Source organism: Loxodonta africana, chromosome 3 (genome assembly GCF_030014295.1).
Source record: "Loxodonta africana isolate mLoxAfr1 chromosome 3, mLoxAfr1.hap2, whole genome shotgun sequence".
NCBI lineage: Eukaryota > Metazoa > Chordata > Mammalia > Proboscidea > Elephantidae > Loxodonta > Loxodonta africana.
Genome location: NC_087344.1, coordinates 134,774,591 through 134,789,159, shown reverse-complemented (window position 1 = coordinate 134,789,159; position 14,569 = coordinate 134,774,591). Strand labels below are relative to the sequence as shown.

Sequence of the window (14,569 nt, the reverse complement as noted above, 5' to 3'; positions counted from 1 at the left end):
TTTATCTATTGAACATATTCCTAGAAATTCCCCTAAGATACAACCTGATATGGAAGTCACTTTAGAGAATATTGGCCTCCATGGGGTAAAATGGATTGGTTCAAGATTAAAGCTTCACTCTTTATCTGCTAATTCACATTTTTCTCTCTCTGATGATTTCTTTTTTTCCCTGATCTCTTAAGAAGAATGCTTGCAAGCCCTTTCTGTAAAACCTTTTTCCTTTCCCTACCAAGATGACCCAAGAGCCTCTGGTGCTCATTGGCTTTATCCAGATTGGAGCCTTTCTTCTCCCTTTCTCCAAACTCTGAGATGAAGATGAAAAGGTCAGAGGCCTGGGTTCTGGTCCCAGTTTCTCATTTGTACGTCATCCATGTTTAGCTGGTCCTTAGTCTCTTGCCACACCTGTCTCCTCATCTGCAAAAGGTAGAACTATACTTGGATGGTCCCTGCTCCTTTACACATTTTGGGACTCTTCCCTTGGCACCACCCCACCTATTTACAAGGACTAGGACATGAATTTAGGAGGGAGATTTTCCCGAATATATTCTCTCCTATAATCAGCTGTTTCTGAAAGTGCATGCTTGAGGCTACCCACATCTTTTCCTGGGAGGTGTGAGAGGTCTTCATTTTCCTCCAGAAGAGTACAATAGAGAGTAAACTGACAGCTGAGGAGGGATCTAACCAACCCATATGCAGCATCTTTGAGCAGGGCTATCACCAGCACCAGGGAATGGGATCTAAGTATATTTCAGAGCACATTTCCTCTAACCTGCTGTCGTCACTAACTCCTTCCACACTGGAGCTCATCCACTTAACTGCACTCAGTGTACACCTGGGCTCCATCACCACTTCTCACTCTAGCCTCACTTAGCAGGGGCTGATAGAAGATTCTCATTTGGATTTCTTCCTTTCTGTTTCAGGTGACAACGAATGCCGAAACTATGAAAAGATCTTGTCTAATTTCAACAATGCATAGTCACAAACTTCAGCTAAGTTCCCAAATTGATGACCAAAACTAACACAACAAAACAAGTGAAAGTCCAAACCTGAAAGCAAGATGAAAATTAAAAGTCACAGCCACTTAGGATTTTTACTCCGAACAGCTGGTTTCAAGGCAGAAACCACAAACCCTCAGCCTCCTAATGCGAAAACTGCCCGAAGGGCACTGTTGACTACATTCACAGATAATCTTGAAAGAACCAGATTCTTTTCCCTCCCCAGTCCCAGCCTGTGGATGGCAGGAGTTAGCAGCAGCTGGAAGAAAATCTCGGGGACTTGGGAATAATAATATCACTGCGGACTATTCATCAGCTTTTTGGCACATGTCCATTTCCTTTGAAACTTGAGGGTATTAAAATCTCTGAAAATAAACTTTATTTTATACATGCTCTGTTGCCTAAGATTTTCTTCGTAGATATCAAAATTATAAAGTTTTCTTTTCCAAGCTAATCTAAGAAATTCCATCATTAATACATCCACTACATTTATACCTCAGAGTGATAACAACTCAGTTTAGATGCACCACTTCCTTCCAAAGTTCAATGTTACTAAGCACCTGGTTTTACTTAGAAAAACAATATTGGGTCTCACACCCAGGAACAGAGCTAACACCATCTGTCCTTGTGGTGAGGTGCCTGTAATCAGGGAAGCAGACTCACACGTGTCTAAGCCTGGGTTCTCAAAGAAACAGCGATAGACTGTCTGCCAAAGAAGGATCCTGAGAGCTTGCTGTTCACACGTGATGAAGAAAAACCTTCCTGTACAGTTCCAGGAGATATTCCATCCTAGAGGTCTCTGTTGAGGTCTCCCAGATGAAACTAGGAGGTTGCAAATAATTTTACTCTCCTGTTCTGTTGTTGTTTTTTTTGTTTGTTTTTCCCTGGAAATAAATTTCTCATAACCGTTGACTTGTCTTTTAAAATCAAGTATAAAAGCAGGACATCTTTTTCAGAAACTTTGAAACATGCAAAGTAGCCTCAAACTTACCAGACTTTCAGTCTACAATAGGCTGATTCAAGGAAGAAGGACGAAGTAGACACTTCTCCCAAATGGTGGGTGGCAGGAAGGGATCCCTTCAGATGAGTTTGTACAGCAGATTAGTGATCTTTTTTTATTGTAGCAGTGAGTGGTAGCGGGGACAGTCACATCGTCCAGCAAGAAGGAGACCCATAGGGAGTCAATTTTAGTCCAGGATTCTGCCAGCTCTTCACAGCCTGCCATATTTTACAATCATCCTGTCCCCACCCCCAGCAACTATGGGAAAATTTTGAAACCTACAGAAAAAATTGAAAGAATTATACAATGATCACCTCACACTGTTTTACTAAGTTCAGCAATTGATATTCATTTGCTCTTTCTGTCTCTACACACGCCCACACAAACATACGTATTTCTTTAGTAAATTCAGACAAAAAGAAAACTCCTAAATACCTCAGCATGTATATCTTGAGATTAAGAACATTATTCTATATCACCATAATACAATTCAATTATCAAACTTAAGAATATCAATATTAATTCACTTTGGGAATACCTAACATGCTGTGCAGATACAAATTTCATCCATTGTTTTGTATAGATAGATAGATAGACAGATTGATACAAATATATCAGGAGAGTGAGAGTAAGGGTGCTAGGGCCAGAAGGCCAGAGCGAGGGCAGGTTGAGAGTTGTGGTGCTGTTGTTGTTTGTCCAACCTCCAATCCAGGCTCCTAAATGGCACTTGATTGTTACATCTCTTTATTCCTAATTACATTGAACTGTCTCCCTACTCCCTTCCTACTCCTTTGTTGTGGTTTTTGAAGAGGACAGACCCATTGTCTTCCCCTACATTCTGATCAAGCTGAACTCTTTGGGTGAGAACACTACATATGTAATGCCCTGTGCTTTGTACAGCACCCTGTCAGGAAGGAAAGAGGGGTCAGTGTGTTCATCACTGTTACTGATTCTTAGTGTAAGGATGTGTCTGTCCTCTCCACTGGAAAGAGACATTTTTCACTTTGTAATTTTTAGAGTTTGTGGGATGAAACTTAGAGAGCGTGTAAATACACTGTGTCCACGTGTGAATCCTTAAAAGTTTTAATGTTTGTTGATGATCCCTGCCTGCATCAATTGTTGTATTACTGCTTGCAACATGGAGACTTCTATGTCTATCTACAATTTTTAACCAAACATGTTGTGAGGTGCCATCAAGTGGATTTTGACTCATAGTGACCTCACTTGACAGGGTAGAACTGCCCCATGAGGTTTCCTAGGCTCTAATCTTTACAGGAGCAGATCACCAGGTCTTTCTCCCTGTACAGACCAGCTTCTTTCCTGGGGAAAAGTTAATAGCGGTCTGGGCTAGAAAGCGACCTTGGAGGTCCCTCAAGTAGTTTTTGCAAAGAACTAGGGAAAAAGTAACAACTCATCAAGGCCAGGAAAAATACCTCTACAGCTGTTTTTTCCAAAGAACCAAGGCAAAAGCCCATATAAAGGAACTTATTGCACCACAGATGTATAAAAAATTTGTTGTGCTGGCAAAGGTATTAAGGAAATGACTCATTGAGTTGGAAAAATAAATTGAAATGCAAATACACATTTATACAACTATTGAACTCAGATGAAAAAAACATTCAAAGATACACCTTCCACTTTTGGCAAACATGCACTAACCAAAACCAAACCCGTTGCGGTCGAGTAGATTCCGACTGACGGTAAACCTATAGAACAGACTAGAAATGCCCCATAGCGTTTTTACGGAATGCTGTGATCTTTATGGAAGCTGATTTCCACATCTTTCTCCCTCTGCCAAATCTTTCTCCCGCAGACCGCCTGGTAGGTTCAAACTTCGGACTTTGGGTTAGCAGGTGAGCGCTCTTAACCACTGCAACAACGGGGCTCCTGAACAAAAAAAGACGAATTTTATGAAACACCGGTTTTCAAAACACTGGAAATCAGGCAACAGGGGCGACCAACCCTTCAAAACCAGGAAACAAACAAGGTGAGCCCTAAGATTGCCCCAGCATAGTGCCTCTTCTGCAGTTGCTCTTCCAGACTATACCCTATAGAAATACTTGCACAAGTCGCCAAAGATATGTGTACAAGAATGATGGAAGTGTTCGATAAATAATAGTACACATAAACACTGGGAAAAGGTCGTTTAATGATGATTTTATTCTTTCAAGCATTTCCGGATTCCCAGGCGTACTCCTAATTTGTTTTCTGGGAGGACATGAGAGAACAGGAGGGTAAAGGAGCGCTCCATTTCCCGGGGTGGTCTCGAACAACCTTTCCGTTAACTTCGGAACGCACTAATGGGCTGCACCACAGAGCCTTCAGTAGCCAGTGTTCCTGGTCTCAATAAACAGGGATTTCTTACTAACCCCGATGCCACCCGCTTTCTTTGGCACAACTGCGCTGGCCCCACAGCCTCGAAAAACCAGAGGGGTTGGGGCGACAAATCGCGTTCTTCTTCACATTTGAAACCTGTGCTTTCGGTGAGTCCCAAGCTAGAAGGGCCACCGAATGGCCTTCGCCCTCCCTACTCCTCTCCCGCCTCAGAAGCCAACGACCTCCAGAGACCCCCTAGTCTGCGACCCCTGTCCATCCCGGGCGGGGCCCAGACTAGCTGAGCCCCGTGGGCTTCGGGACGTCCCTTCGCCTCTTCTGCTCCGCCCGCCCGCGCCGCTGGGCGCCCCCGGCTCGACTTGGTTGGCGTCGGTGGTGGGGCGGGAGCTGGGAAAATAAGGGGGCAAAGGGGAACAGTGAAGGGGAGCGAAGGAAAACAGGGAGGCGTGGGTGAGGACTAGACCTCCGGGGGACCCTGTGCGGGGACTCAGTTGGGATCCTGGGAAGGAGAGAACGGTTTTTCTGAAGTAGCAGGATGGGGAGGCAGGCGAGGGAGGGAACCGAGAGAAGGCTTGAAAGAGAGAAAAGTGAACTATCTGTAGCTATCCAACAGCAAAGCGAGGAAATATTGTGAATGTTTTCACTTCAAACATATTCAAGGAAACGCATCATTTTTGCAAGTTTATGGCCTGCGGTGATCGGATAGTGAGTGGTTGGTACTCTTTGTGGTGGCCACATTAACCTCGGCAGTGTCAGGTGTCTGTCTTGGCACGAACTGACTCCTCCTGAGGTTTGCCTTAAGTTCTTGCACAGGCCGCACCCCTGATTTGAGGCCATAGAGCGGCAGGACTCAGCTGCGAGTCAGGAGAAGCGAAAGAAACCCAATAGTGCACAAGCCTGGGGTCTGGTGATCCAGAAACCATAGATGTTCCCCACGAGTGAGGAGAAGGTGAAATGCTGCCTCTCACTGAGTCTAATGACATGTGGTCATAACCATTTTTCTGACTGAGATATTTCAGCTATCAGTATGACTTTTTTAGACTAAAGAATGAATTATTAGTGAGTTGAAAATATAGTCCAAGCCCCTTGCCATGCTCTACACAGTCTTACTCCATCCTCTGTCCCCCATGTTTATGCCAACAGTTAAATCTTCGAATGTAACTCCCATAGTGCCAAATGTAAAAATCTTAACTGGGCGGCTTATTAAATGGTAAATATAACCATCACAGAGATCAAGTTATAGGAAATTTCCATCATCCCAGCAAGGTCTGTAGAACCCTTTTCCAATCAATCGCCGCCCGCCCACGTTTAGTTGTTCACTCTTATGATTTCTGTCACCAGAGATTAGTGTTTTGGAGTTCACATTAATGAACGTATATCTTGTAGTATCTGGCTTTTTTTTTTTTTTTTCCAGTCAAGCAGAGTCGTGTTTTTGGGAATACATTCATCCACATTTTTGCCTGCCTGCTTCACTAGTTAATTTCTACAACATTAATGCAGGTTATTCCAAAGTGTGAATACACCAGTATTGGTGGGCAATTGGGTTATTTCTAGTGTTTGCTTGTGACCAAGGCTGCTATGAATATTTTTGGATGAGTCTTTTGAGGACGTGTGCATCCATTTTCCTTGAGGAGGTAAGATGCCTGCGAGTGGCTCTGATGATATAGTGGTCAAGACTCTGCATTATGGTCTCAGCAACTTCAGTTTAAATCCCAGTCACGCCAGGTAGTTGAAACTTCCTTCTGCAGCCCAGTCCTTCAAAAGTTATTGTGCTGTTGCTGGAGGCAGCTTCTCAGGAGTGCAGTCAAAGAATTGGTGAATGATAGTTTCCACCAGCCATACGGAGAGAGCTTCAGGAAAAAGTGAAAATCTGCGGAAGCAGTAACCAAGGCTGCAAGGACAGTTTCCTCCACCTTCACGGGAGCAGCCCAGAGGACCCTTCTAGAGGATGACCCCAGAGCTACAACCTTTTAGAGGCTGGGGATCTGAACGCTTTTGAAGTAGCGAAAATGCATTTTCTTCAGTGTTTTAGTATTAGAGAGAGTATATTTTCTCATTTGTTTTAGTATAGCTGTACAAACTGTGATTAACCTCTAGTCCTTGGAAAATGGTGCAGGCTGTGTTCAAAATATAGCTGAGCAGCCTGTTCCACTCTTAAACACAACAAACACCCTAATACCTTACAACATGTTTTCCCCTATTCAAAATAGGTGATTAAGAGCTTGACATGACTAATGTCATAACGATGCTCTAAGTAATCTCTAAACATTTAATTGTACCAGCTATACTGGTCTCTTCCAAAGGGGTGCAGAGCTATCTCAGCCCCTGTGGCTTTGGTCTCTTTTCTTCTTTGTTCTCTTGAGAAATGGCCTTCAGCCTGCAAACCAACAAAAGGCTTTCTTTCTTGCTCCCTGTCTCAGCCACAGTGGACTTGGCAAAACAGCTTCACTAGCCCAGAGATTCTTATGAGAGTTTTTCAGCCTGTTAGAAATATACTGATTAGAGTCCAGATGCCCGACATGTTCATCTTTAGTTTAATAAAGAGTTTTTGTAGTTGTTTTGTGATGTATAAAACCATCTGTGGACTAGTGCTCAAAACATTAGGTAACCCTAATCTTTCCCATATAAAACCCTCCCATCAACCCTTTAGGGCAGACAGAATTTGGGAGGAGTTTAATTCCCTCTCTCTCTTGAATACCGGTATTCAATAAAGCCTTCTTACTGCTTACCTCCTCCTGTCTCTGTATTGGCTTTGCCGCAGGCCGCTCAACCTGCAATTTGCCCTAACACTTTGGGGAGAGGAGCCAAGGATCCCCCGAGCAAGTATTCATGAGGCCCTGAATCCGACCTGCGTTTAAATCTCGGTGGGACCTTTATTCGCAAAGAATATGTTCTTTTATTCAGTCCACACAAAATTTTCGTATATAAAAACAAAATAGTGCTCCCAAATATATAGGACCTGCTTCCCATAACGCGTCGCCCTCTTCCCTCTACTCCCTCCCCCGTCATGAGTTAGGGGAGAAAAGGGTTTGGGACCGCGAAGAGGGAGCTTGGGCTGCAGCTCCAAGGTCCCAGGAGCAAGTTTCCCCTCTCTTCCTGTTCCCCGCGGTTGTTTGCGGCCCTCATCCCCTTCCTTTCGCGCTCTTCCGGAGCCAGAGTTCTCGAAACCGGGTTCTCAGAGTGACCAGGTCCGGAAGGAATTTTCGGAAATATCAGGGTTTCAGAACTCTTGACTCCCACATACAGTGAGTCCGCCGGACCCTGCGCAAGCTCTGTCTTTGAGCCTTGAGTTTTTCAGTGGGAAAAGGTGAGACTGTGTTCGTGAATTTGTAAACTCAGGGATTACTTTAACACGAGTAATTATGACTCTAGCTCTGAAGACAATGATACTTATGTAGAAAGCGAAAAGCAGCAGTACCCGACTAGCTCAGTCGGTAGAGCATGAGATTCTTAATCTCAGGGTCGGGGGTTCCAGCCCCACGTTGGATAGGCGCCTTTTATGCCCCCTTCCATTGTCACAGAATCTTTTCTAGCTGCTTACCAAGAGAATAAAAAAAAAAGAGATAAGAAAAGCCCATTGCCACCGAGTGAATTCTGACTTATGGCGACCCGTATAGGACAGAGTAGAACTGCCCCATAGAGTTTCCAAGGAACTTTGGTGGATTTCACCTGCCGACCTTTTGATAAGCAGCCGAGAGGTCTTACCCACTTTGCAACCAAAGCTCCACCAGCAGAATTAGGACCTTCTACATTGTCAGTTCGCATTCCAATCGCCAGTAGTTATCAATGCATCTTGATAGCATGTTCGATCAATTTCAGACTGCAGCAGCTGATAAAAAATCTTCTATTTCTTCATCTTTGGCCGCAGTGGTTGGTGCATAAATTTGAATAATAGTCATATTAGCTGGTCTTCCTTGTAAGCGTTTGGATATTATCCTGTCTCTGACAGTGTTGTACTTCAGGATAGATCTTGAAATGTTCTTTTTGATGATGAATGCAACACCATTCCTCTTCAAGTTGTCATTCCCGGAATTGTAGACTGTATAATTGTCCGTTTCAAAATGCCCAATACCAGTCCATTTCAGCTCACTAATGCCTCAGATATTGATGTTTATGCATTCCATTTCATTTTTGACAATTTCCAATTTTCCTAGATTCATACTTCGTATATTCCAGGTTCCGATTATCAATGGATGTTTGCAGCTGTTTCTTCTCATTTGAAGTCGTGCCACATCAGCAAATGAAGATCCCGAAAGCTTTACGCCATCCACGTCATTAAGGTCGGCTCTACTTTGAGGAGACAGCTCTTCCCCAGTCATCTTTTGAGTGTCTTCCAACCTGGGGGGCTCATCTTCCAGCACTATATCAGACAATGTTCCGCTGCTATTCATAAGGTTTTCACTGGCTAATGCTTTTCAGAAGTAGACTGCCGGGTCCTTCTTCCTAGTCTGTCTTAGGCTGGAAGCTCAGCTGAAACCTGTCCCCCGTGGGTGACCCTGCTGGTATCTGAATACCAGTGGCATAGCTTCCAGCATCACAGCAACACGCAAGTCCCCACAGTATGACACACACACACAGAAAACATGATGTCAATGAGTGATCTGAGAGGTAATCTCAACAGAGCTGTGAAAACCATCCAAAGAAACCAAAGGAAACTCTAGGGCTGCCCAAAGGGCTCATAAACAAAGTGGCCTAGCAGCTGGGATAGAAATTATTCATGAGCTCAGTAACATCTGCTTCCACTTACCAAGGCTAATCTGGCTACAGACATTACTCAGTGCCCAAAACCAACAGTGGGAAACAACTCAGCGTCCCTGATATGACACCAGTCCCCAGTGGAGGTGGGGCTATCAGCCAGCCACATGATGGCAGGTTGAGGACATAGGACCCATGATGGTTAATGTCATGTGTCCACTTGATTAGGTTATGATTCTCAGTGGTTTGGCAGAAGTTGGACATCCTGCTTTTTCATAATGCAATATAGTGTACTCACTTCCATGATGTGATCTCATGTGATCAGCCAATCAGTTGTAAGAGGAGTTTTCTGAGGGGTGTGGTGTGTATCCACTACATATGGACTTTCCAGCAAAACTTATCCACCTCCCCCCAAATTGGCTGATAACAGGAGGTGGTCTTTCTAGCTTGGCCAGCCCCCATCTGAGTCACTTTGTTAGCATAAACCTTCAGGTGTGGTCTGGAGGCCTATAAGAAACATTCCAACTCATAGTGACCCTATAGGATAGAGTTTCCAAGGAACACCTGGTAGATTTAAACTGCAGACCTTGTTGGTTAGCAGCCATAGCACTTAACCACGATGCCACCAGGGTTTCCTAGTAAACAAAGGAATCTGAATTGCTTAGCGAATTCCAAGGGTTTACAGTTATCTCAAGGCACCCTGGTGGGACAGTGGTTAAGTGCTGGGCTGCTAACCCAAAGGTTAGTGGTTTCAATCCACCAGCCATTCCACCGGAGAAAGTTGTGTCGATCTGCTTCCATAAGGACTTAAATCCTCAGAAACTCTATTGAGCAGGTCTACCCTGTACTATATAAATGTAGGTAGGAGTCGGAATCGACTTGACAACAATGGTTGTTTTTGTTTTTGGTTTAGAGTTATCTCTCAGAAACCAAGGACAAAGATCAAATGCCTTGGATGAAATTAAATTCTTTACCCTACAGTTCTTTCAGAAAACATCTAAAAAACAGTGAATGATATATTGAGAAGTTGCAATGTAACAGACATGGCCAAGCTCTTAGAAAACCGACTGTGGCTGTATAAGTGTCAGACCTCTGTCTTGGAGCCTCAAGAGCATGTGGTCAATTTTAAGTCACAGCAGATGAGGTTAGTCTGGTTTGTCTAAGTGTGTAAATGGGTCAACATGGTTAATTGTTTTATTATAAATCTGACAAATAGATGCTTGTTGGAAGAAAAACTTACCAAAAAAAAGAAGTGTATAAAGAAGAAAAAGAAAGTTATCCTGCCTCCCTCCTGAACCCACTCCCAGATAAACCTTTGCTGACACACCTTTACGTATTGTACATAAGAAACTGTGGTGGCTTTGGAGTGTAATGGGAGCTGTTTGCCCAAGGGACACGTGAATCCCAAGTCCTGCCCTGACAATCATCTGCCCTCCCTGGGCAATGAGAAATGGGTGAAGGCAGAGAAAAGGAAATACCACTATTGTTTGCAGAAATTTCACCTTGGCACAGGAAACTCCGGCAAATGAGGCAGAGTTTGTGGTTTATGGTGGAGACTTAAAGAGCTGTGCTATTGCCCTAAACCCAAAGTGAATTTTACCTCATTTCCTCAGATGTGAATTTTTTTTTTTTTTGCCATCGGGTCTAGCCAAAAGTGACCCTATATTACAGAGTAGAACTGCCCCCATAGGGGTTCCAAGGAGCGGCTGGTGAATTCAAACTTCAAACCTTTTGATTTACCAGTGAAACTCTTAAACACTGGGCCACCAGGGCTCTGAATGAAATGACACAAGTCCATAAAAGGAGAGGGGCAGAGAGAAAGCAAGACCCGTGAGTCCACTCACACAGGTCAACCGTATCCAAGCCCCGTCTGAGAGAGGACTGCCTTGAGGTTAGTCCGTGGAAACTATGGATGCTGAATGAGTATTTACACACCTGTACTGAGATGAGTCGGAATCGACTTGATGGCAACGAGTTTTCTGTTTTTGGTTTTTCTTGAGATAATTATATATAGGAGCTGGAATCAACTCGACAGCAGTGGGATTGTGTTTGCTTTTTCACTGAGATACTCATGAGTCAAAATCCACTGCACAGCAGTGGAAATGAGGTCTGGTATTGGGATGCAGTCATCAGCTTCTGAGGGGGTTCCGTGGTGTTATGCTGAGCATGCTGAACTCTGACTACAGAGATCCAAGTTGAAATCTCAGTGAGACCTTAGTGTTTAATTAGAGGAGTTTTTTAAAAAAAAAAAACTCTTTAAATAGTGAATGAAACTTGTTACCCCCCTTTCCGTGTCCCCCTCCTGATGGTCATTTAGGAGCAAGAAAGGTTTCTGACTAGAAGGGAAGAAGCAGGAGGGGAGCCCCTGGCTCTGCAGACTGTGAGTTGCTCCAGATCCCCGTTCTGCTTCCCGCGGCCTTTTGGGCCTCGCAGTCCTGTCCCTTCATCCTCTTCTCTCCTCCTCAGAAACTGAGATTCCAGAAACCCTCAGAAAATAGCTGAGGAAGGAGGAGAGACAGGAAAGAACAGAGCAGAGAATAGGAAAGAAAAAGGGAGAAAGTAGGGAATGAAAGGCAGAGGTACTGTGTGTTCACAGCAGTGGTTTCAGTTGCTGGGTGTGGGCCACCGCCCCTTCTCACTCAGGAGCACTCCCATCCCTTCCTGTCCCACCGGAAAACCGGGTTCCACTGATAAAGCTCCAAGCAGCTTGCCTGGCATTTGTTCTTGCAAAGTTTCCTTTCACAGTGTGCAGGGGTGAGGTGGATTAAGTTGGCTGACAAGCTAGTGGAAGCCAAGTGAAGCACCTTATTGGCTCCCTAGGTGTTGACTAGCAGTTGGTGCCCCCACCAACTCAAATGTACTCCATTTTGCCCCTTGCACGTTTTCTGCAGGGCCTGGAGTGGAAAATCAAGGTGTTACAATCTTTCTTTAGAGATAAAGACAGAGCCAGATAATTGGTTATATGGGTTGAAAGTTGTTATCTGTGGAGAACAGGAAATGTAGAAAGGGACCAGGGGACTACGGTTTTTCATAACAAACTTTTGGGCATGTATGTCTTTGCTAAAAATATACACTAAATAAAAAAGGTCAGCAAAAACAGGAAGATCCTCAAAAAGACGGAGTAACACAGTGGCTGCAACAATAAAAACAATAGGTACAAGCATAACAGCGATTGTGAGGATGACGCAGAACCAGGCAGTAGTGTTTCATTCTGTTGTAAGTAAGGTCGCTATGAGTAAGACAGACTCAGCAGCACCGAACGAAGGCAACAACAAAAAGAAAAATAATTTCATTGTCATGTAGAATGTTTTTAAAGTTTGTCATTTGTATTGGAATTGAAATTTTGATGTAGTCATATGCATCAGTCTTTAAAGGTTTTGGGGTTTGTGTCATCTGTAGAAATCTCTTCCCCCTGTAGGATTATGAAACTTTTATTAGTGGCAATTTTGAAGCAAACATCCAATCATTATTCCTCTTTAATGAGCTGAACAGATGGGCTAATAAACTCCCAGATCCTCCCAGATATGACTAATTCCACAGCTGATGCCCTGAAGCATCAGCCACTGAGAGGACTGATCCTGATTCAGTGCTGAACAGTCCTGAGACCAAGGAAATCCATTAGCCTCTCTGCAAACCTCAGCTTCCTCATCAGCAACACTACAAATGTTGCTTTCGCTGTTGGCTAAAATGTGTTTGGGCAACCTTCCATTGTTACGGAGAAGAGAAGCTATCAGCTCTTGGTCAACAAACCAGTATAGTCCCTATGCCATACCACCAGGGTTTCCTGGTGCTGTAGTGGTTCAATGCTATGGCTGCTAACTAAAAGGTCAGCAGTTCAAATCCACCAGGCGATCCTTGGAAACTCTATGGGGCAGTTCTACTCTGTCCTGTAGGGTCACTATGAGTCGGAATCGACTTGATGGCAATGAGTTTGGGTTTTGGTTTATAGGCCATACAACTTCTCATTTTAAGGTCCTACATATTGCCTAGTTTTCTTTGTAGCTACCGTTGAATGACTTCTTTGTTCTCCTCTTTGTTATCCAGTGGCTCCTGGAGTTGTACAGATAGATTGCTGTGTGCTGTCTCCACGGAGGCCACAAGGACGTGCCAGTAACCTTCCCCTTGGGACTATTGTTATCTATTCAATTTTTTTTTTTTTTTGGCCACTCCAGCTACCCTGTTTCCAAGGCTCCAATTACATGGGTAATAGGCCACTTGATGTTTTCTCACAGGTCAGTGATGCTCTGTTCTTTACATTTTTAGTTCTTTTTGCCCTCTGGGTTTCATTTTGGATAATTTATATTGGTATGTCTCCTACAGTGTCCATTTAGCTGAAAAAGTCATCCAATGTATTGTTCATCTCTAGAAGTTCTACCTGAGTCTCTCTCTATGCACTTTTCATTTCTCTCCTCATCTAGCTCACATTTTCCTCCATTTTTCTGAACACACAGAGTGTGTTTATAAGAGCTATTTTAATATCTTCTCCACTGATTCTATCATCTAAGTTAATTGATTTTTCTCACAGTTATGGATCATATTTTCCTGCACCAGGGCTACTAAAAAAATTTTTTTCCTATACTCCTTTCAATATTTTTGGACTTTGCTTTGGGATGTCATTAAGTTACTTGCAAACAATGTGATTCTTTCCAGGCTGGCTTTTAAGCTTTGTTGGGCAAGTCCAGAACATTCTAGGCTAGTTTGGACACTTTTTTGAGGCATTACCCTTCTGAAGACTCTCCTTCGTGCCACATATGTTAGATCCTCTTTATCTTCAGGTTGTGGGAGCACACACTGTTCCTGGCTCAGTCTGAGCTCTGTCCTATACTTTCTGTGGTTCAATGTCTCCAAAGCGCTGTTGCACGTATTTTGTCTTGTCTTCTAGTGGTTTAAGATAGAAAAGTAAATACCATTCTCTGTAAATCCAACATGGCGCAAACAGGAAACTTGTACACTTCTGTTATATTTGACAAGTAAAGAAAAAACAACTTATCTTCGATGTTATTTCCTATTTCCCCCACCTAATACAGAAACCCCAGTGGCATAGTGGTGAAGTGCTATGGCTCCTAACCAAAAGGTTGGCAGTTGAAATCCACCGGGTGCTCCCTGGAAACATTATGCAGCAGTTCTACTCTGTCTTATAGGGTCACTGGGAGTTAGAATCGACTTGATGGCGATAGGTTTGGCTTTTCTTTGGTATACCTAATATGTGCCATACACTATGTTATGTGTATTATTATATCATCCCATTAATCTATACAGTAACTCTATGAGACAGTTAATACTATTATTTTTATAAGAGACTTGAAACATTGAAGGAGCTGGCCCAAGGTCAAACAGAAGGCAAGTAGTGGTGCCAGGACTGGAAGGGAGGCCTTCCCAGAGGTAGTGCCCCTAGCCACAGACCAGATTAAAGATTTTGTAACAACCTTGGTATATCTGATATGCCTGGAATCCAGTATCCAAGGAGTTCCTAACCACCCTGTGGATAGACTCCTTTTGGTCAGAAACTCCTCCCTCGGGGAGCCAGAGCATAATTTAGCCCTTA

The 14,569-nt window shown here is 43.7% G+C and overlaps 1 non-coding gene across 1 annotated transcript; it reads left to right on the top strand.

The window, feature by feature from the left end:
• Window positions 1-7,745: 7,745 nt before the first annotated feature.
• TRNAK-CUU (transfer RNA lysine (anticodon CUU)) lies at window positions 7,746-7,818 on the top strand. Its single transcript has one exon. It is a non-coding gene; the product is annotated as a tRNA-Lys (tRNA).
• Window positions 7,819-14,569: the final 6,751 nt, after the last annotated feature.